This window comes from Mirounga leonina, unplaced genomic scaffold (assembly GCF_011800145.1).
Source record: "Mirounga leonina isolate KUSES-001 unplaced genomic scaffold, KU_Mleo_1.0 Mir_126, whole genome shotgun sequence".
Taxonomy (NCBI): domain Eukaryota; kingdom Metazoa; phylum Chordata; class Mammalia; order Carnivora; family Phocidae; genus Mirounga; species Mirounga leonina.
Window position 1 is genome coordinate 32,566,162 of NW_023270314.1, and position 21,689 is coordinate 32,587,850.

Consider the following 21,689-nt stretch of genomic DNA (forward strand, 5'->3'; position numbering starts at 1 on the left):
AAGGACTTTCAGCTACCACGGTGCTATTTTCCAGTTAATACTGCCAAAGATGGCTCCAGAAATATCCCCTCTTCTAGCGAGGCTCACCGAAGTCTCTGTTACTGCTACTCATGACGTCAGTGTGTACCAAGGCCCCAAGATACTGATGTCTGTGCCAATGACAAGGAAGGTATCGTTGCAGGTTCTATTATGGCGACCCATGTCACTCTCACCAGACGCCAATATCCACAGTGCTGCTGATTCCTTACAACCCCAATTACCCACAGAGATGATGGAGAAATGCCGCTTTTAACTTTTACTTGCTCATGTACAATAGCCTCATACCTCTGGATTCAGATGGGGCTAGGAATAAAATATGTTGTGCTTTATTCATAATACTTCCTTCCAACACCTGACCATTGTCCTGGAACTAAATGTCCCTGCTTCAGCAGGGACACCTAACTTAGACCTTATTTCTCAGGAGCTTCTTTTGGTGCCCCATGTCACAGTAGTTCAGAGGCAGGGTTACATGTGTGAAGATAGGTTTCCCCTCTCCAGAAGGTACAGTCTAGGAATAAAAGAATCAAAACTGCAGAGTAGAAAAAGAGATGACAGAAAATGAGAAATTTTAATAAAATTTTGGAAAGAAAATGAACATGGTTTTAGCTTTTTCTCTATGATTAAATCTTTCTGGGATGTACATTAAGGAGGGAGCTAAATTCTGCCTCTGAACCTCAACAATACTCAAGAACAGAAGGCTCAGAACTTCAGAAGGGGATAGAGGGGAAGGACAGAACTGAAAACAGAAGTTGGAAATCCTGCATGATGAGAAGTTAGACTACCAGGCACACTCCCTCAGCCAATAAAACTGGGAAATGACTTCCACCCCACCTAATGAAGATGGACATATGCTATCTGGAGAAGTTCAGGCAAAGAGTTAAACATTTTAGTTAAAATAGGAACTATAAAAATACAAATTTGTATATAATATTATAATTAATATATGTATTTTGTACTATATATAATAATATATATAATACTGTATATGATACAGAATATCTATAATATTGTATATAATATTATAAGTTATATAATATTATATATCTGTGAGTCCCATTACCCACAATGCTGTTTGTCTGGGTTGAAAACATCTCAAAGACCAGCCTTGCCCTCCCCAAAAAGCTTATTAACAATTGAGGTCTCCCAGTGAAACAGCTAAATGCTCATCAACCACAGCCCCCTTCCTCGAGAACTTCCTGTCATAAGCTTGTCTGTGCACAGAGACTTTCTACTCATCTTCTCATTGTCCCCTCTTAAAAATGAGCAGAGATTGGACATTACCATATATTTGAGAAAAATCTCTAACAAGAAAAAAAAGCTCAAAACTAAACAAAAATGAGGCACCCAGAGAAACAGACAATGCAGAAAGCAGAGGAAAAGTGTGAGGACAGAATAAAGATATTTTTCACACCTCCAAAGTCAAAATTCAAATATATGCTGTCATTAAAAAAACACATCTAAAACTAAGGCTACTTAAAGGTTGAAAGTAAGAGAGTAAAAAAAAAATTAAGCTGAAAAAGATAGCATGCAAACAATGACAAAAAAATATATAGCTATTATGTATGTAAAATATATAGCTGGTATAACTATGATTATATCAAATTTTAAAGGCAAAACATACTATTATAGATTAAGAAGGAATCTTACTAATGACAAAAGGTTCAGCTCATCAGGAAGATACAATGTGCCCTTACAATATAGAAACTTAAAATAAATTGACAAAGGGGTAAGAAAAAGTAGATAAGTTCACACAGGTAATAGAAGATACCAACATATTTCTCTCAATAACCGATGAAACCAGCAGACAAAAAAATCAGTAAGGACATAAAGGATTTGAATGAGAGAATTAGCCAACTCTATCTAATGGATATACATAAATGACTAACACCACAACTACAGAATATACATTCTTTTAATGCAATAGGAACATTTAGAAATATAGACCGTAAACAATGCCACAAAGCAAGTTTCAAAAACTTTTAAATGACTGAATCTTACAGAGGATAGTCTTTGACCATAATGTAACTACATTACAAATCAATAATAAAAAGATAACTGGACAATCCCCAGATCTTTGGAAACCAAGAGACACGTGCCCAAATCACATGTGAGTTAAAACAGAAATCTCGGTGGGAAAGGGAAAATATTTTGAACTGGATAGTAATGAAAATATTGTGAGGCTAAAACAATGCTTAAACTTTTAATTTTAACATATTAGAAAAGAAGAAATGCTAAATAAACTAATGAATTCAGAATCTTCCTCAAGAAATTAGAGAAAAAAACAAAAGAAGCCCAAAAGATAAAAATAGTTAAAAATTTAAATAGAATTTAATTAAACAAGTAGTAAGAAAACAGAAACAATACAGTGGATAGACAAAGTTGGTCCTGTGAAAAGACCTAAAATTGATTACTCTCTAGCAAGACGGATCAAAATACCAAGAAAGAAGGCACCAACAGCCAATGTCAGAAATGAAGAAGGGACATTGCTACAGATCCTGCAGAGATTAAACAGATAGAGTGCATTTTAATAAATTTAGATAAAAACAAATTTCTAGAAAAACTTTTATGAATTATCAAAAGGTACGTAGGAATAAAAAGCACTAAAAATAGATTTATAAGTATTCACAAAATTGAATTTATAATTAGAAACCTTCCCACAAGAAAATTCTAAGCCCAGATGTATACATGGGCACCAAGAGAGATGTGCAGAGATGTTTATAGCACGTTATTTATAATAGCCTCAAACTGGAAACAGCCTGAATATCTATCAACAGAAGAAAAGATAAATATATCATGGATTTGTCATGCAACAGAGACTATCAACAATGAAAACAAACCACTCTGATACAAAGCCTGGATGGATCTCAGAAACCATGACATAAATGAGGCCAGACAAAAAAGAGAGCTTACTGTATAATTACAAGTATATGAAGCTCAGAAATAGCAAAGCTAAACTGTAGTAATTGGGGAAGTATTATAAGCAAGAGTGAAGAGCATAAAAGTGAGATAGTGCTTACTTTGGAGAGAGGGCAGGATAGAGGGGTTTATTACCAGGAAAGACAGCCACAGGACGTCTGGGATGCTGGCAATGTGCTTGTGTTTAACGTGAATGGTGATAACATGGATCACATGGGTGTTCACTTAAAAATATTTTATAACAATTTGCTATGCAATGATTAAGCTGTACATATGTGTTCTATGTACTTTTGTGTAGGCATGTTATTTCCATAATTTTTAAATGACAAAAACAATCATTATTATAGAGGAGGCTTAAGAAATGGTTGCTATTGGGACGCCTGGGTGGCTCAGTTGGTTAAGCATCTGCCTTTGGCTCAGGTCATGATCCCAGGGTCCTGAAACTGAGCCTGCTCAGGGCTAGGGCTCCCTGCTCAGCGGGAAGTCTGCTTCTCCTCCCCCGTTGCTCCTTCCCCCCATGCTCTCTCTCACTATTTCTCTATCTCTCAAAAAAATAAAATCTTAAAAAAAAAAAGAAATGATAGCTATTACTTCATTTTTTAAAAAATGTAACTTATTTATTTATTTATTATTTATTTCTTTATTTATTTAGAGAGGGAGAAGAAAAGAGAGAATCTTAAGCAGACTCCGTGTCCAGCGGGGAGCCTGACGTGGGGCTCGATCTCACGACCCTGAGACCATGACTTGAGCCGAAATCAAGAGTCAGACACTTAGTCAACTGAGCCACGCAGGTGCCCCACCATTGCTGTCATTTTCTAGGAGAAACACTGGGATAGCAAAAAATCAACACAGCATCCATAACGTGAATCAGAGGTTGCCGCAAAGGTGAGCAGAGGAACAAGAGAAGAAGCCCAAAGTGTGATCAATCCCATGTGTGTTAGAGTAGTGCAATTATAGAAACAGCCTGGCTTGAACAAGGACAATGTAAAGGAATAATAAAAGAGGAAACTGAAGATTAATGATGTAGTGAAGGGCATAGAGTGCCTACAATGTAATTTAGCCCAGTTTTAAAGCCTGTGGACAATTCCCATTTGGAATTTAGATGGCTTGAGTTGCTTCCATAAGGTGTTGAATCTTTAACATTTTTAAACATCTTTCTGCTTCTTACCTAATCATGCTTCTTGGTATCTCTTAATGGAAAAGTGAAGATACAGCCTTACCAAATAGAAGGATTACCATTCTTATATACATAATGCCTGATAGGGTAGAGACTAAATCAAGTGCCATTTGAAAGACCCATAAAAATTATATCTGCTTCATTTATTTCAAGGAGTGAAGCAGAAAGTCACCTCACAGCAGTTGGTCCCTCGGTTGCCTGAGAATCACTTGGGTAATTTCCCAGTAGCTCCCGGGGTTAAGATAAGAACATTCCTGGGGAAGGGGAGTGGGAAAAGTGTAATAAACTTCTGTGACTCCAGCAAAGCTCTCCAAGCCTCCTGACATGCAGAGCTGGTCCCCAGGGCGGGGGAATGCAGGGGCTTGTCAGCAAGAGCTGATGTCAGACCCAGTGGTAAGGAAAAATGACGAGGCCCCTCCAAACAGAACCGTGAGGAAAGTGGGTGGCCAAGCGGCCAACTTGGGCCTACCCATTCAGCAGCACGGGTAGGAGAGCTGGTTTCCGTATGACTGATGGGAGCTCTTCTGAACCCAGCCATCCAGGAGAAAGGGACACCCTCGCGGCCTATGCCTGGTCTCGGCCAGGGAGGGCACCGTGCTGGACGGACAGGCAACTACGCAGGTACAAGCTTCAACAGCGACACCGTGTGGCAGCAAGACACAGTAAGGTAGAAGAACCAGGTAGCGGAGCTTTCCTTACGGCCGATACTTTTAACGGATCCCAGTGACCCCACATGGTCCTAGGTAAGGCACCAAGTTTAAGACCAACTGGGTGGATAAAACTTCAAAAGGGAGATTTGGCTCCTTGCTAATGAATACAGGGAGAGCCTCAAGCTATTAATTAGAAAGGTTAAAATAAATCAGCCCAAAGTCGAAACTCTGAGTTTGTGAAGCATTCGTGCCACCATCATATGATGCCAGAGGTTTCTGCAGAATCAGCTTAAATCTGCTTGGCGTATATATCATTCCCACCACCACCACCACCAAATACTGAGAGCAAAGGCCCTGGGTGGGAATTAAAGGTCTGTTTGTCTGGGATTTCTCTTTAAGAGCCTCAGGTCCAAGGAACATACCTATCCCTGAAAGAATAGCCACTTAAGACACCTCCCAGTCATCTGCACCTTAACTTGCAGGAGAGGGTGAGCTATTTATTCAGTCTTTCAACAATATTGATTGAACACCTCCTCTATGCCAGGAACTGTGCTAGGTGCCGGGAATACAAAGATGAGTAAGACGCGGTGATTACCATTTAGCAAATGAAAAAAGACACACAAACCAATCAACAGAGCCCGATGTGGAAAATGCTCTAAGGGAGAGGACAGGCAGAGATGAGAGGCCCCCAGGTTTTCTGGTGTGAAGAGGCGGGCAAGGAGAACAGCAGGCTTCATAGAGGAGGGACAGAGGCGAGAACACGTGTTCGAAGTAGAAGGCAACAGATGCACAAAGGCAAAGAGGGTGGAAGGCAGCACGTGAGTGGAAGGGAGCAGCAAGGGCAGAGACAGCAAAGGAGGCCCAGCGAGAGCAGAGCTGCCTCTAGGAAGGCTCTGCACAGCCTCAGCGAGGTCGGCTTTGTAAAACATCAGGCAAATGGGAGCATCAGAACGACAGACCCCACTCTCCTATCCCAGCATCTTCCTGGATATTATCCATATGACACCTTCAAAATGCTTTCCATTTAGGAAGCTGTATCAGTCAGGGTTCTCCAGAGAAACAGAACCAGTAGGAGATGATAGATAGATAGATAGATAGATAGATAGATAGATAGATAGATAGATGCACACACACACACATATACATACACATGTAAATAAAGAGATTTCTTTCAAGAAATTGGTTGATGTAATTGCGGGGGCTGCAAGTCTGCAGTCTGCAGGGCAGGCTAGCAGGCCGGAATTCCCTGGGAAGGAGCTGATGTTGCAGTCCTTAGGAAGAATTTTTTTTTCTTTCTGCAGTAAACCTGTTTCTGCTCTTCAGGTCTTTCAAGATGGGGTTCACCCACATGAACAACAGCAAGCTCCTTTACTTAAAGTCAACGGATTTTAGATGTTAACCACATCTCAAAAGACCTTCACAGCAACATCTAGATTGGTGTTTCATTAAACACCTATAGCCAGGCGGGTTGACATGTAAAACAAACCATCACAGAAGCCAAACTCCTGATTGACATTTAGAGATAGACTTGCTTTTACATCAAAACATGCAACTCTCATCAGAATCTAATACAACATTTAAAAATCCCTATGGTTCTAATTTTAGAATTTACACAGAATTCCTGTAACATTGCTCCACTTTCCCAAATACGCACATACACATACACACTCACACACATGCTCACGCACACTCACACACACACATTCACACACACACAACATGCAAAATAGTTCCTAATCAAATAGAGATGACGCTTCTCATCAGTATTCTAATTCAGAAATCAATACTGATTTAGCCATACCTTAATATTCTATAATGCAAACTGTGGGAATTCACAGGACTTCTGAAATTTTAATTCCATTTCCATGAATCCATACCTATACCTTAATCTCTGTAATGAGATCTGTTTTATTGATTCAACACAAGGGTCTATAAGCTCTCTTTATCTTCTGGCTCCTTTCTGAAGTTCTTACTCACACTAGAATTATTTTTGCTGTCAAACATCAACGTCCTGCCATTATTTTAAACAGCCAAGTGTTAACAGGTAAATTACTTACATCCACATCCAACCAAAGAAGCACTCCTTTGAAAACCAAAGGTATTCACTTTTAACTCCTCTTAAATGAAGAGGTCATGGTTCGACTGGGTATTTTTATCAAATGACCTATTTTTTTCATTAAAAATAGACTCTCCCTTGAAGAGACCATCCTTGCATACACTGGAACTAGCACACTGTCCTAAGCAGTAGTCAGCTTGTGGGAAACACTGTAGCATGTTTGATAACATATGAAATCACCAGCAGCCAGAACCTTGAAGATCAGAAACCATTCCTGAAATCCTGATAGCCTCAAGAAATTACATAAACACAAGTAGAGGGATTTAAGGTAGCACTTCATGCTGTAGGTGTTGAGTGAATACTTGCTGAGTCTGAGAAGGAGAGAAATTCCACATTCTGGAGGAACACAACCCGCTTAAACAGATGTGTGAGGAAGAACTGGATAGCAAACCAAACTGAGTATTGTGCATATTAATGCTCAGTTTATAGACAGAAATGCATATATTCATTACAAAGTTTAGGTTCACTCAAACTCAAAAATATACTTTTAGACACTTTGATAGGATCCTTAATTGAAGGGACTCATTACTTGTGAGCAGGTGGTTTACAGGGCAGGAGAAGGGGATGGGGACACAGCCCTGGACTTCTTAACGATGGTTGCCTGTACACCTTCCAACAACCAGAAGCCAGGAGGGGGGCCTAAGCAATCAGAGTGTGAACTGGGATCCTAAATCTGAGGCTCAGCCAATAACTGAAGCCTATTTAGAGCTGCTCAGCCAATTGAAAAAAACCCAATCACCAAATCGAGGGAGGTGATTAAATAGAAACATGGGGACCAGGGTACAAAATCAGACAATGTCCAGAGGCAGCCACAAGGGAAGCGGGCAGCAGCTCCTGAGCTGAAAAGCAGACCCCCGGATTACATGCATAGTTAGCTTTTCATCCAGGTCCTGGAGCCAGAGCAAGGGAGGGCTGGTAGTTTTGGAAATGGACACAAGAGCAGGCCTAAGGGGTGCCTCTGGATACACAACAGTGTCTGAGCCTACTAAAACATACCTGATTGTTATAGTCAAGGTCTGAATGCACAGTGCAAGGAAAACCAGGTAGACAGAACCTTTTACTTAGCATTGCTTTAGTGAGGTTTTCAGTGGCCTTGATTTGTCCAACAATCCACATGCAAATCAGCAGCATTCAACATGAGAACAGAAGATAGCAAACAGGAAAACTAAATTTCTACTGATTTGAAGTTTTTGTTGTTTATTTAACTGAGTTGTCCCTTCTTTCCCCCATCCTAATCTCCTCACAGTGCAGCTCTACCTGCTCCAGGCACACACCTTCAAGGGCACAGGGAATGATGCAGCAGCCATTCCCAGCCTCATGTCCTAGCCCCTGCTCTGAGTTTCCTCTCTTCAAGCCCTCCAGTCCCCATTCTGTTGACTTGATGCCCGACTCTCTCTGTCTAGACTGCTACTCCCTTAGAAGAGTCTATCAGGATTTCCATTCCCTCCTTCCCCAAGACACGGCTTCCCAGACTCCTCAGCCCCGTTCCCCATTACCCAAAGGTGAGCACACCCTGCCTATCCTCAGGCCTGATCCACACTCTGCTCATTCTCAATTTTGTTTATATAGTAGATTCACCAGGGGAACTTTTAGGACACACCATTGCATGGTCTCATTCCCAACAGATTCTGACTTACCTAAGCTGGTGTGGGGCACAGGCATCAGTAGTATTCTTCTAAACCCCCTGGTGATGCTAACACACAGCCAGACTTAGGAACCACTATGGCAGCGAAAGCTGACGCACACCGCCCCTGGTGTCTGGAAGGCAATTAGGGGCAAGAGTTGCCACAATGAGACACAAAGGGTCTCAGAGGTCACTACAAAGGACCTCTGAAAAGCAGAATATGCTATGGGAAGCAGAATGTACTCAAAGAATCATAAGCACTCTGAGAATTAATTACACACATCAAAATGACACAAGTAAGTACATTTGAATAGATGACTGGTCAAAGCTGGGGCTCGTGAAAAAGAAACATTTACAGCCTCCAGACTTCAACAGAGGGCCCTCATTTATTCACTAGATTGGGTGCTCACCAGATTAATAGTCAATCTCATTCAGAAAACCATAAACATCCTGCCATCAGGAGGCATCAAAAGTCTGCCCAGGGTGCTCAACTTTTAACTACCCAAATTCCCTATGCAAGCTCATGAAAAGGTGATGGAAATTTCAAAGAACAATCTGCTTCAGAATCATTGATTTAAAAGCCTACAGCATATGATGACATAATTATACCTTTGTTGATTAACAAAACCGGAATTTATTTAGAGGCCTTCTGGTTGAAATGAGCAGTACTCAGAAGGTGATGTGCCTGGCAAACGCTGCATTCAAAGTAGAGCATAATAAGTCAACGTCACCCTCCCCAAACTGCTCTTGTGCACTGCGGAGTCAGTGCTCCCCAAATATTGCACTGTGGAACATGAATTATAAGTAACAATGAGCAGTTTACTATTACTTTAGGTTATTTAGGAAAGTCTCTTCGTGAACAGCTGCATCATATTCCCAAATGGTGCCTAAGACAGGAAGAATCAAATGAGACAGGAAGACTCAAATCAAAAGAATCAAAAAGACAGGACTGTGTTTTAAAACCACAGATGGAGGGGACGCCTGGGTGGCTCAGTCAGTTGGGCATCTGCCTTTGGCTCAGGTCATGATCCCAGGGTCCTGGGATCGAGTCCCACACTGGGCTCCCTGCTCAGTGGGGAGCCTGCTTCTCCCTCTCCCTGTCTGCTACTTCCCCTGCCTGTGCTCTCTATGCCAAATAAATAAATAAAATACTTAAAAAATAATAAAAAAATAAAACTACACATGGAAATAAAACTACTTACAACAACACAAAAATATAACAAGATTTGCCCAATGGGTGTTATACAAATAAACTGTGACAAGTTCAGAGAAATGAAACAATCCTGATACCTGGGAAATAGAGACCAAGGAAAAACTGCCACGTGTACTAATTACAACAAAATCAGATATTACATAGATTTGAAGAGCTAACTAAGAAAAATAACATTTTATTTGCTTTTACCAATTCCTCCTAAAGTTTATGGATCAACAAACAATGTGGCATATGATCTTTCTTCTCTTCTCCATGTCACACACGTAGGAATCACCAGCCATCCCGAGCACCCCCAGCTTCTCATGTCTGTGCGGTTATGTCCAATCCTGCTTCCAATGCCTGAATACTTTCCTTTAGCTTCTTCAGCAGTCAGTGCTTGCTTTTCTTTTGAAATAAAGCTCCAATATCACGTCCTCTTTCTTTTCCACTTCCCCTCCCTCCTAAAGCTGAGTTGGGTTTTCTGTCTCATCAATCTCAGTACTTTCCCTCCTAGTGAAACTGGGAACTTCATAAACTTTTGCCAGTTAAATAAATGAACGGCATTCTCTTAAATAGAAATTTGGGTCATTAGTCAATGAGAAAGGGACTGGCCTGAATATAAAATTCTTTTGTTTTCTATGATCGTGTGTTCCCTTTATTTCACTGCTTTTTCCCCCCCTTTAAAAAGTTTTTAAACCATAAAGGTTAAAATATGAAAAGCATTAAGCGAAATAAGTCAATCAGAGAAAGACAATTATCATATGATTTCACTTAGATGTGGAATTTAAGAAACAATATAGAGGATCATAGGGGAAGGGAGGGAAAAATAAAATAAGACAAAATCAGAGAGGGAGACAAACCATAAGACACTCTTAACTACAGGAAACAAATTGAGGGTTGCTGGAGGAGAGGTGGAATGGAGGGTGGGGTAACTGGGTGATGGGCATTAAGGAGGGCATGTGATATAATGAGCACTGGGTGTTATATGTAACTGATGAATCACTGAACTCTACCTCTGAAACTAATAATACACTATACGTTAATTAATTGAATTTAAATAAAATAAAATTTAAAAAATAAAATAAAATATGAAAAGCATTAAAATGAAATTTTAAAAAAAACTGTAGGAACAATGTCATCTGACCATTCCATCACTCAGGAACAAGTGCTACAATTTCCTCCCTATATATTTTCTAAATAAAGCAATTAAGATGTGTGTAAGGATAAAATGTGGCAGAAGATTACAGGGATGACAGATAACTAGATAGATCATGGTTTATAAAAATGAACTTTAAAATGATTTGCAAATAAGAAAACTGATAATTGGTACATTCCAATAAATCTAGAACACAAAGATACAGTAAGGAGTTTTGCTGATAAGAGCTCTTAACTTGAAGAGTCAAATACTATCATTCTGACATATATCATGGTAAAGTGAACAGCAATGGCTGACCACAAAGATAAAAACACGGACAATTTACATGCCTAGCATAGATGATATTAAAATGATTCTCTAAAATAAGTATGAGGTCATTCTATAATTCTCTTCTTTCTCCTTCACTAGGCAAAAACAAGGCATATCCTAGTTTCATCTCAAAATTCCTGATGACTTCAGGATCAAAGTACTGCATTTTATTCACCACTTGCCAAAGCACTTACAAACTCTAGCAGAGGAACTGTAACAAGGGTATATCCAGAAGCTCTAGGGCAGAATGGGTAGACTCTGGGGACAGGGCCAATCACGGTACAATTGATTCAATCAATGTGTGCTATGAGTAGTGAAAGGCATGGAGATAGAGAGCTGATGATAAAAGAAGACAATTGCAATGCCATACAGAAAATGTGACAACTTCTTTTTAAAGGTATACTATGGAGCAAGGAAGGCTTCATTGTGGAAATGGCATCAGAATTGAAATTTAATGGATGAGTTATTTTAGCAAAGGCAAGAGGAGTAGTGGGAATTTCAGGTAGAAGAAACAATATATGCAAAAATAATGAAGCAAGAGAGACCACGATGCATTCAAGAAGCTCAAAATCCTCTGAAACTGAAGCCCAAAGCAAGGGATTAATTGATGGACAGGATCAGACTGATGAGGGACAAAGCTGGAAATGCAGGCGGGAAGCAGATCCTGGAGGGGGAAAGGGTTCATGTGTAATCCTGAGTGTCAAGGGGAGCTTTCAGTGATCCCAGGCTTGTGTGTCAGATGTGCAGTTTGCGTTTTATTAAAACGAAGCTGACAGCCACATGGAGACTTGATTGATAGGGCCACAGGAGATGAAATTAGAGCAGTTAGGATGCTACGTGATGAGTCAGGTGAAAGACAAGGCCCTGACTAAGGAACCAGCTGCAGAGGGGAGGAAGTGGAGACACAGTCAAAGTTATGAAAAGATAAGGACTGACAGAATTTTCTCACTCGTAAGATGAGGGCAGGAAGAAAAAGGATGGGGAGTTAAGAGAAACTCATATACTTCTGCTTCAGCAACTGAGTGAGTGGTGACGCCATTCACTGAACTAGGAAAAACATGAAGAGGATCAGATTTGAAGAAAATACATTCAGTTTTAGAAAAGTTAAGATTTATGTGTCTGTGGCACACCAGAGACATGTCCAGCAAGTAGGTGAATATACCAGTCTGTACCAGGGTTCGGATGAAGATGCAAAAACACTTGGGTTCGAGGTGAAGTTTGCAGTTATAAAAGTGGGTAAAATTCCACAAAGAGGAAAAAAAGGGAACTGAGGTCAGAATCCCAAGAACACTGACCACAAAGGAACTGGAAAAAGGGAAAAAAAAAATCACACCACACTGTTTAAAAAGAGAGCAGCTCCAGAGATAGGAAAAAAAAAATCAGGAGAGTTTTATAATGAAATACAACAAGAAATTCAAGAAAATGGAATATAATACGAAATTCAAGAAAGGATATGATTGATAGTATGAAATGGTGAAGTGAAGTGAAAAATTAAGAACTGAAATATATCTGTAAAATTTGACATTTAGATCACTCTTGACCTCAGCCAGAACATTTAGTGGTTGAATAGAGGCAAATACTAGAGTGCATGGTTATTTCTATATATGACTTGTTTTTTCTATTTAACTCTAAGTTGCTTGGCTGCAGAGACACTAACTCAGGCACAGTAGTAGCTTAATAAATATTACTTAATCAATGACAAAATGAACGAGACAATCAATGAGAAATATGAAGGATATAAAGAATAAGATGAATGCAGCCAGACTTGAAAATTATAGGAACAGCCTGGTGTCACAAAATAAAACTGGAATGGGAACGTGTCCATCTGGGTTTTAGTTCATATGACACCCAAAATAACAAGTTGTATGACTTCAGTTAAAAAAAAAATGTGTGTGCATATATATATATACAATATCTGGACTTTGGATTCTTTACCTATAAATTAGAAAGTCCAAGTTGCTCAGGGATGACAGAGGCTTTAATTCACCCCCACCTCTGACTGATTGGTCACAGCTTCTTGGGACACTGTGTTGTGGAGAAGTCTGAGGTTCTGTCTTTACTTGAGAGAGTAGAGGATTTTAATGAAGCAGCAATGTTTGCTATGTGTGCAGAACGAGGAGTGGGTAACGCGTATGCTAGATACTTGCCAACCCTGAAATAGTTTATGTATACAGCTCTTTAAGGCATAAAAATATGTGATTTATGGTCTTGTTCTGAAAATTCATTCAGAATAAAGTTTTAAAAAGAAAATTCTACAGTGAATTGAAGACTAGATACATGTTTTATCCATGGCTAGATTCAGATTCTTTTTTATAAAAACTAAACTGGCACGTCTAGAATACAGAGTCCATATGTAGGAAATCTGGGAGTAGTAGCATTTTTATAGGAAGTAGTAGTGTTGATTACCTAAGTATACAGAAGAATAATGTGTTCCCCACCTCTACCCCTTACACTTCTATTAAACTCAGGCAGTGACTTTTCAAAATCCATGATGCTCAGTGAATATCAACTTGTTACTCTCAGAAGCCTGCTGTAATGGGGGTTAGTGCTATGTACAATTAGCCTCACTGACCAGATGAGGCAAACAAAGAAAGAATAAATTACTTTCCAGAGGCTACTTTGCAAACCTGAAGTGGATGTGGGAATGGTTTCTTTGGTCAAGCAGATCGCAAGGCCTGATTTAGGCCTGTGTGCAACCACACCAGGCTGTACAGAGAAAGTTCCCTTGAGGTCTGGGTTCAGAACCCCTGAGTTTCACCATTCACCCATTACTATGCTAAGATACAGTCCTCAATGCAGAGGTGAGCCACTTAATTTTAGTTTATATTTTGCTACAAAGCAGTATAATTTCCTTGGCCACTTACTTGCAGCACCAGCAATGACCTCATTCCTGCCTGCCGTTATGCATAGGTATAAGACCGATACACAGAAGTGAAAGTTGGCATTTTCCTTTAAGATGGAAACTTGACTTGAGTAAATAGTATGTTTCCTTTGGCACAAGTGATTTATGGAATAAGTTAACTATCCCTTTTCAATTCTATTCGGTGGGTACGTTGATCATAGTTCAACATACCTGTTAAAGAAGGGTTAGTCTATTCTCAACTGTTGAGAAGATTTTATTTATTTTACTATAAAGTGTCAGAATGAAAAATAAACAAAAAACCAAAGCTGCAAATCCAAATAAACAAATATCAAAAGGGACTATTTGATCCTAGAAGCCAGGTCAGACCCTTAATGGTTCTTTTGCCATGTTATTAGTTTGGTCCAGGGTAGGGCTTGAACAAACTTTGGAAGCCCCATCCTACAGTGATTGTATACTACTTCTCCAAAACATGGGGGGGAAATGTTTCACAGCTAGTCATCTGTCTGCAAGGGAAAGAAGACCGTTTTTATAAAAGTTAACTTTAATTTTAATATTAATTTTTCTTAAAGGGACTACAAATTGGCAGATGTCCAAAGAGTTTTTTAATTTCTCATATTTTCTGGATTATAACAATTTCTAACCTCTTGTATTTCTTGAATTTATTTTATTAATTTTTTGTAGCTGAGCACCGAGTCATGCAAACCCAGGTTCAAATCCTTGCCCAGCAGTTTCCTAGCCAGCCCTGGGGGATAGGGGAAAGTTTACTCAACTTTTCTTTCCTGACCCCTAATAAATACTCAACAAATGTCTGTTGCTGCTATTGTTGCTGTTTTATTATACCATCATTAACTTCACTGACAGACAGCCAAGCAATCATTCACCCTGATTGCCATCTGAAGGAAGATCCCTTAGGTTATGAATTCAATGTTAGTAGTAAAATAGCACAAAAAGAGAAAAGAGATTTAAGAATAACAAGTACTGTATAAACTGTTTGATGCAGGAAAGACTACATTTCTATGGAAGAGACTAAGCAATCTCAAAAGCCGAGGCAATAAATACTCAATGTACACGACAATTAGAACTCAGCTTTTATTCCGCATGCAAAACGCTCAGCATATATTCATTTTTCGATTATTAGTTTGTTGTCCATTATTTGGATTATATAACCTATAGAAGAAATTTTCCATGCTTCAAATGTATTTTCCCAGAGATATAATCGTTATTCAAAGTAATGATAATACAGCATTGTCATTCAAAGCAGAACAACTAGCACAGCTAACGTATAACAGAAAGAAAACTGGAGTTCAATTTTTGAAAAAAATCTTAGGCTCTGTCACTTATAGGCCTGTTTGACCTCAGGCAAGTTATTCTTGGAAACTTCTTTGAAAACCTTGTCTGCTTTCATGTATTTAAAATGGAGATAATAATACCAAATCACAGTGCCTTTTGGGGCTTAAATGAATTAACGATCAGGTAATTAAGTAGTGCCTCGCAAATGGCATGGGCTTAATAAATACTTGTGACAGAACAACAACAAAAAAACCCCTAAGTGCCACTTAATTAAAAACATTTAAACAATATAACTGTGATTGAATTGATTGTGTTCAAAATAACTAAAGAAAATAATAATAAAGGAAGAAAATGAGAGAGGGAGGGAACCCAAAGCTATGATTTAAGTGACTTTATGTATGTATGTATGTATGTATGTAGAGAGTGCGAGAGCAGGGAGAGGAGCAGAGGGAGAGAATCTCAAGCAGACTCCACACTGAGGGTAGAGCCCGATATGGAGCCCAACCTCACGACCCTAAGGTCATGACCTGAGCCAAAATCAAGAGTAGGCTGTTCAACCAACTCAGTCACCCAGGCACTCCTTAAGTGACTATTTTGCTGTCACAGGTAATATACTAAGTAATGATTCTACTTTACAGAAACATTACTTATACTCGGTTCCAAATAAGCTTTCCAAGTCTCTCCCATTTAGTAGCACCTGTTGGAATGGTAGCAAAGAGTGGTCATTTATAAGTTGACAACTCCGTATCTTCCTTATAGTGACCACTGCTCCTTTCTCTTATCTTAATTTTCTCTCCTGCGGCCCCCAAAAGAAATGCCAATTTCACGGTTCTCACTAGAATTTATAGAGCAAAGTTTAAGTTCTGGGGTTTGGTGGGTCACAATGAACTCATGTTAATGGACACTAGATTGTTCTCTTCAACTATGACACACGAGTTAGTGAAAAAAAATAAGAAACAAAATTGAATTACCTGTTATCTTCTAAAATGCTTCAGGGGAAAATCTAGTAAACACCAGATAAAAAGTTAAGGATGAGGGCGCCTGGGTGGCTCAGTCGGCTGAGCATCTGCCTTTGGTTCAGGTCATGATCTCGGTGTCCTGGGATCAAATCCTGCATCAGGCTCCACGCTCAGCAGGGAGCCTGCTTCTCCCTCTCCCTCTGCTCCTCTCCCTGCTTATATGCTCTCTCTCTCTCTCTCTCTCTCCAATAAATAAAATCTTAAAAAAAAAAGTTAAGGATGAGATACTATACCTGCTCAGGAGGGGAAAAATATGGTTGTATCGATTCAACCGAATTACTTTCTTACAAATAATAAAAACTCTAACATCCATCACCTCATTGCTGTGTTGATTCCAGTAGCAGGTGCTGGGATCCATCTGCCTGCCAAGGGATAGGATGCTAGAGTAGGGTGCATGCATGAAGACCCAATCTCCGCAAAAGAGAAGAGGAAATCTGCCAAAAAGGCTGAAAATTAAAAAGGAATGAAAAGAACAAAAAAATCATAAAGGAGAAATCTGAAGCAATGGTAATGAAAGACAAACATGGCTGCCACCAGCAACAGAAGAAAGTGGGGAAGTGCACAGGTAAATAGAAAGATACTATACAAACAACTATAATGTACTAAACCCAATGGTCAGAAATGGAAACTGCAAAGGTATCCCTCGAAGGTGAGCAGGGCACTCTGCAGCACTCCTTGCTCCTCAGAGCCGTGCTACTGATGAACGTCCCTTCGCTTGTACTTCTCATGTCCAGTAATGAAGGAACTTCATATTTCTCTAGGAAAACATGTTGTCCACAAGTTATAGGAAAAATTCTCCTCAAAAGGAAAAAGATATGGCGCTATGCTGAGGAAAGTATACTGCAGGAGGAAGATGATCTCAGAAAATAATATTAAAGGAAGTGATCACAAAAACCTTTCTGTCCTCAACTCCTTATAGAAATAGACACCTTCCTCTAATCCCAAATAGTTGTAATGCCAACCAAAAGATACAATGAACTTGAGAAAAGAAAAGTTGAATGGCAGTAATTTGGACTGTTTCTGCAAAGCTTTCATTTACATGGCATATTGGGGCTAGGAGGATGGGGCAGAAGTGCAGGAGGATGGTGGTAGAAAGAAGAGAGAGCAAGGAGAAAGAAAAACAGAGAGAGAAACAGGGATAGAGAGACAAAGAGACAGAAAGCCAGAGAACGACATTCAGACAAAAAGAGCCACTGAAAGATAGACTGATACACTGAGAAAAATAGGATGGCAAGAAATCACCTAATTCACTTCTCTGCATTCAGGCCACTTCATACCTAAATTGGCTAGACAGAATAAAATGTATCTTTTTAGATCTATAGATAAATTTTGAGAGTTTCATGAATAAACTATTCTAGATAGCCAGTCCCTTATCTGGGAAATGTTCCTTATGGCAAATATAAATCCTACATGCTTTGCTGTGTTTTCTTCTCAATATTGATGGAGGATGGTCTGAGTCTATCCTCTAGGAAATCATTTTTCTTTCTTATATCTCCCCTCAGGCTTTTTCTTCTTTTGGCTGAATAATCATTCCTTTACCTGTTTTTCATGGTTCTAATTTTCTAAACTTTTAATTATCTTTATTGGTTTCCTGAGCATCCTCTGCAAATCCCCCCGAGCCCGCCTCAGAGCGATCTAATAACAAGAACCAAGATGCACGTATATAGATCATCTTATGCTTGTAGGGAGTTCAGCAGTGACACTGGCCTTATTTGCTTCGAACATCACAGGCTCCCCTTAATACAGACATTGCAGCTACCCTTGTTGTAGCATGGTGGGGGAAGACGGAAAGAGATTAAACCTGTTGGGGACCGCTAAACGGGAGGGAAAGAACACATGGAGGGGACAGCAGCAACTGTTGAGAGGCAGCCAGTCCTGCTTGGTGTCCTTGGGAGGACACAGAAGGGACATGGGAAATGGAAAGTCAGACTCCGAGGGTGCTCATGCACTGTGACAGAATTTTTAAATTTTATCTATTGGGCAATGGAGGTTTTAAGCAATCAAGAGCAGGATCAGGCTTGTTTTCATGGGTGACTGCTCTGGCCATAGTATGTAGTGTGATCTGTGGTGGGTGGGAGAGGTTTATGCTCAAGAATATGTGAGAATAGTGGGAGTTCCTTCAAATGGACCAGATAAGAGGTGATGAGTTCGAAACTAAGGCCAAAGCTATGGAAATGGAAGATTTGGGTCTACATTCTGGGTCCATTAAGGAACAGAGGAAGGGGAGCCTGTGAAAGAGATGGAAAGAAGCTAGAAGGGTGGATGGGCAGAGGGGCCCCCACAGCAAACAGCAGCCAGCCCTCAAGAGTGCACAGGCAGCAGCACAGGGCTGCAAGGAGGCCCCAGAATCAGTGCTTGGTCGCTCACCACGGATGACCCTAACAGAGCCACTGTTCCTAAGCAGTGGGAGCAGAGACAAACTGCAGTGCGGTGAGAAGTAAATGTTCAGAGACAAAAACTCCTCCATCTAGAAGTTTTATGGTGATGGTGAAGAATGAGATAAATTTGAAGGAAATTGAAGAGGCAGAGGAGTTTTGCTTTGGATGATGTTATACACTGAAGAGAATAAGCAGAATGTGAGCAAAGTATCATCAAGCATTACACTTTTATGGGTGAAAACACATGGGCTCTTGGCAATGAGTGAGCCTTAGCTGAAAAGAGAGTGAATCTGGCATTAAATATTCCCATGATGTGAAGTCTCTACACATTAATACGTGCAGTATCTAAGAGACAATAAGAATATTTAAATGGAATTTGTTGGTCTCTGCATGCATAGATATGTATATATATTTCAAACTCTCGATGAGTACAACCCATGGAAAGGAAACTAATCGGCACTACCCATAGGAAGAATAAATCTCAATTCTAACAATATCGGTCATTATATATCGTTGTCTCCCATATTAGTGGGTAATGGAATGCTAGTGCTTCCTATCAGACATGTTTATGGGGCATGAAATAACCCATGGTTTTCTTTTTTAGCTTCAGCACTATTTTCAGAACACCACATATTAGAAAAAGTACCTGGCACTGTGTTTGGCTCACTGTAGATAATCAATGAATTGAATTAAACTTTGTCACCATATTCGGAGTCCTGATACACCTGATTCCTTCACCCAAGAAGAATAGTTCAAATTTTAACACAATTTTAAACACCTCATAAAAGCTTTTTCAGGCTGATTTTGATGTTCTGCAATCTGTAACTAGTGCTCCCATCAACATGGTATCAGGTCATTGTTCTTAATGTCCCCACTGCCGTGTGGCTCCCAATTTCCTGGGCCTTCTAGGCCCAGTTTAGCCTTTTACTAATTTCCAGTTTGTCTTGGTTGACTTTTTCCACATGTATAAAGTGTTCTTCCACATACATATGGCAAAATAGTCATTGTTTCTTCCTCATTCTCCTCTTCAGCAATAACATTTGACATTGGAATCCTAACCTCAAGGTTTCAAAACTGCGTTTTATGAAGTTCTAAGCTAGGACCCTCCCCAACTCTCCTGCCCATCCAGCCTTTAGGTAGAGTATCTCTAATTTCATCAGGCTCACCATATTTTATCTGGAAACAGGGTTGTTCTGTTAATTTGAAAACAAAACAAAAACACTGTTTTCAAGTTTTAGGCATCCTGTTTTGTCATTGTTTTTTTGTTTGTTTTTTACAAACCTAAGTGATGGCAAAACAATGAAGCAACCATGTACCCAAGTACTTACAGCATCCTAAGGAAAAATGTTCACTCTATGACTTTGCCATTTCTAATCTGGACGAAAAAAGCCTATAGCGCTAATACTAATCTCTTCAAATCCACTGTGAACTATAATTCCATTTGGGGCATGAGAAGCAAAATTTCACTGGGATCTGCATAGGACAATGGTAAAAATAGATTACTAATCATTAGTCAGAAACCTATTTAAGTAGTTTGTGCTGAAGCATTTTTAAAAATAAGAAAAGAAAAATGCTGATAACAAGAGAAGACTGATTTTGTTAGAGACTCAGTAGCTACTGCTCTCCTTAAGGTCTCTTTAGAAAAGTGAAGTCACTTTAGGTTGACTTCTTGTTAATGTTTTAAGGCCTGAGAACAACAGCCTTGCCAGTAACCGACTATTAAGAGCAGACTTCTGAACAGATGGACTAGAACCAGATGTCAAAAGCAAATTAACACATCATAAGACCGTTCCCTCCCCTCAACAGTAGAAAGCCATCCAGTAGATGATGGGCTGGCCCTTTGCCAGCCATGCCTGAGGCAGAAGGTGTCTGGGATAGGATGAGATCAAGGAATGACACAGGGAATGGTCAAGAGGAACCAAGAGAAGAACAGCTTGTCTATTCCACCACTGCCTTAAAAGCAGTATCTCTCAGATCCATGCTCAATATTCTTTGAAGGAACTGAATAAGATCCATTTCTTCCAGAAATTTTAAGACAGAACAAGAATAGCTAACCAGAAACACTGGGTATCATCAACAAGCTGAGCTAGCTGCTTCGCAAGAGACTCAGAGAATGATAATTGTATGGGATCTGGCCTCCACCCTTCAAGACTCAAAAACCTGATTTTGACAGCATTCTGAGAAGGAATCCATCCCTCAATGGCGGACTCATAGTAGACGGATTTAAAACACAGAATGCTAGTGGCCATATTTAAAAAGAAATATAGACATCACAAGGACCACAGTCCTCATACTTGCTTGACTAGAGTATTGTTCCCCAATAGGCAGACACATCTGGGAATCCAAATTATGATCAGAAACTTGTACGGTTAGCACGGACTTAGAAAAAGATATATTAGCTAGTTGATTCAATTCTTTAATATTAACAGACAAAACTGCTTGCTGCCTCTATCTTCAAAGGAGAGATGATCTGGGCAATGAAAAATGGTTTCACTGATATTCTCTCTCCTAGGCATCATGCCAACATTTACCTCTGTGACTGTAAATCCTCTGAGGGGGTCAGGGACATTGTCTATCTTGTTCATTACTATATCCCATGTTTGGTACCTGGTAGATATTCAATATATATCTGTTGGCTGAATGAGCTCAACTGATCTTCTTGTATGTTTGCAAGGCTGACCAATGCATATTCTGTTTTCAAATGCATGAATATTCAATCAGGTCATTATAGAACCTGCTGGCCCAGGGGCCATTTTATACTAAAGCTGACTTTACCCATCTCTGCTCTAATATATTAAACACGGAATGTCAGGAGGGACCTCTTCTATTCCTTATTTCAAAATTCATTATGGATGCACATTTGAACTATCCCCAACCACCAGCAACAATTATTTTGACCTAGTCCAGATTATTTTATTTCTAGTTGATATAATTCCAATTTAGCCACTGGTGAGGATCTA

General features: G+C 39.7%; 1 protein-coding gene across 3 annotated transcripts in view; it reads right to left on the reverse strand.

Moving 5' to 3' along the window:
* The window catches only part of TMEM117 (transmembrane protein 117), a 499,951-nt gene that overhangs the window by 242,154 nt on the left and 236,108 nt on the right, over nucleotides 1–21,689 (reverse strand). Inside the window, exon 1 of one of the 3 annotated variants that reach the window (XM_035002833.1) lies at nucleotides 8,536–8,544. The exons of the other annotated variants lie outside the window; for them this stretch is intronic. The gene's annotated coding sequence lies outside the window, so the exon portion shown is untranslated. Of the gene's footprint in view, nucleotides 1–8,535; nucleotides 8,545–21,689 lie in introns of those variants that run through there. 3 annotated transcript variants of the gene reach the window in all.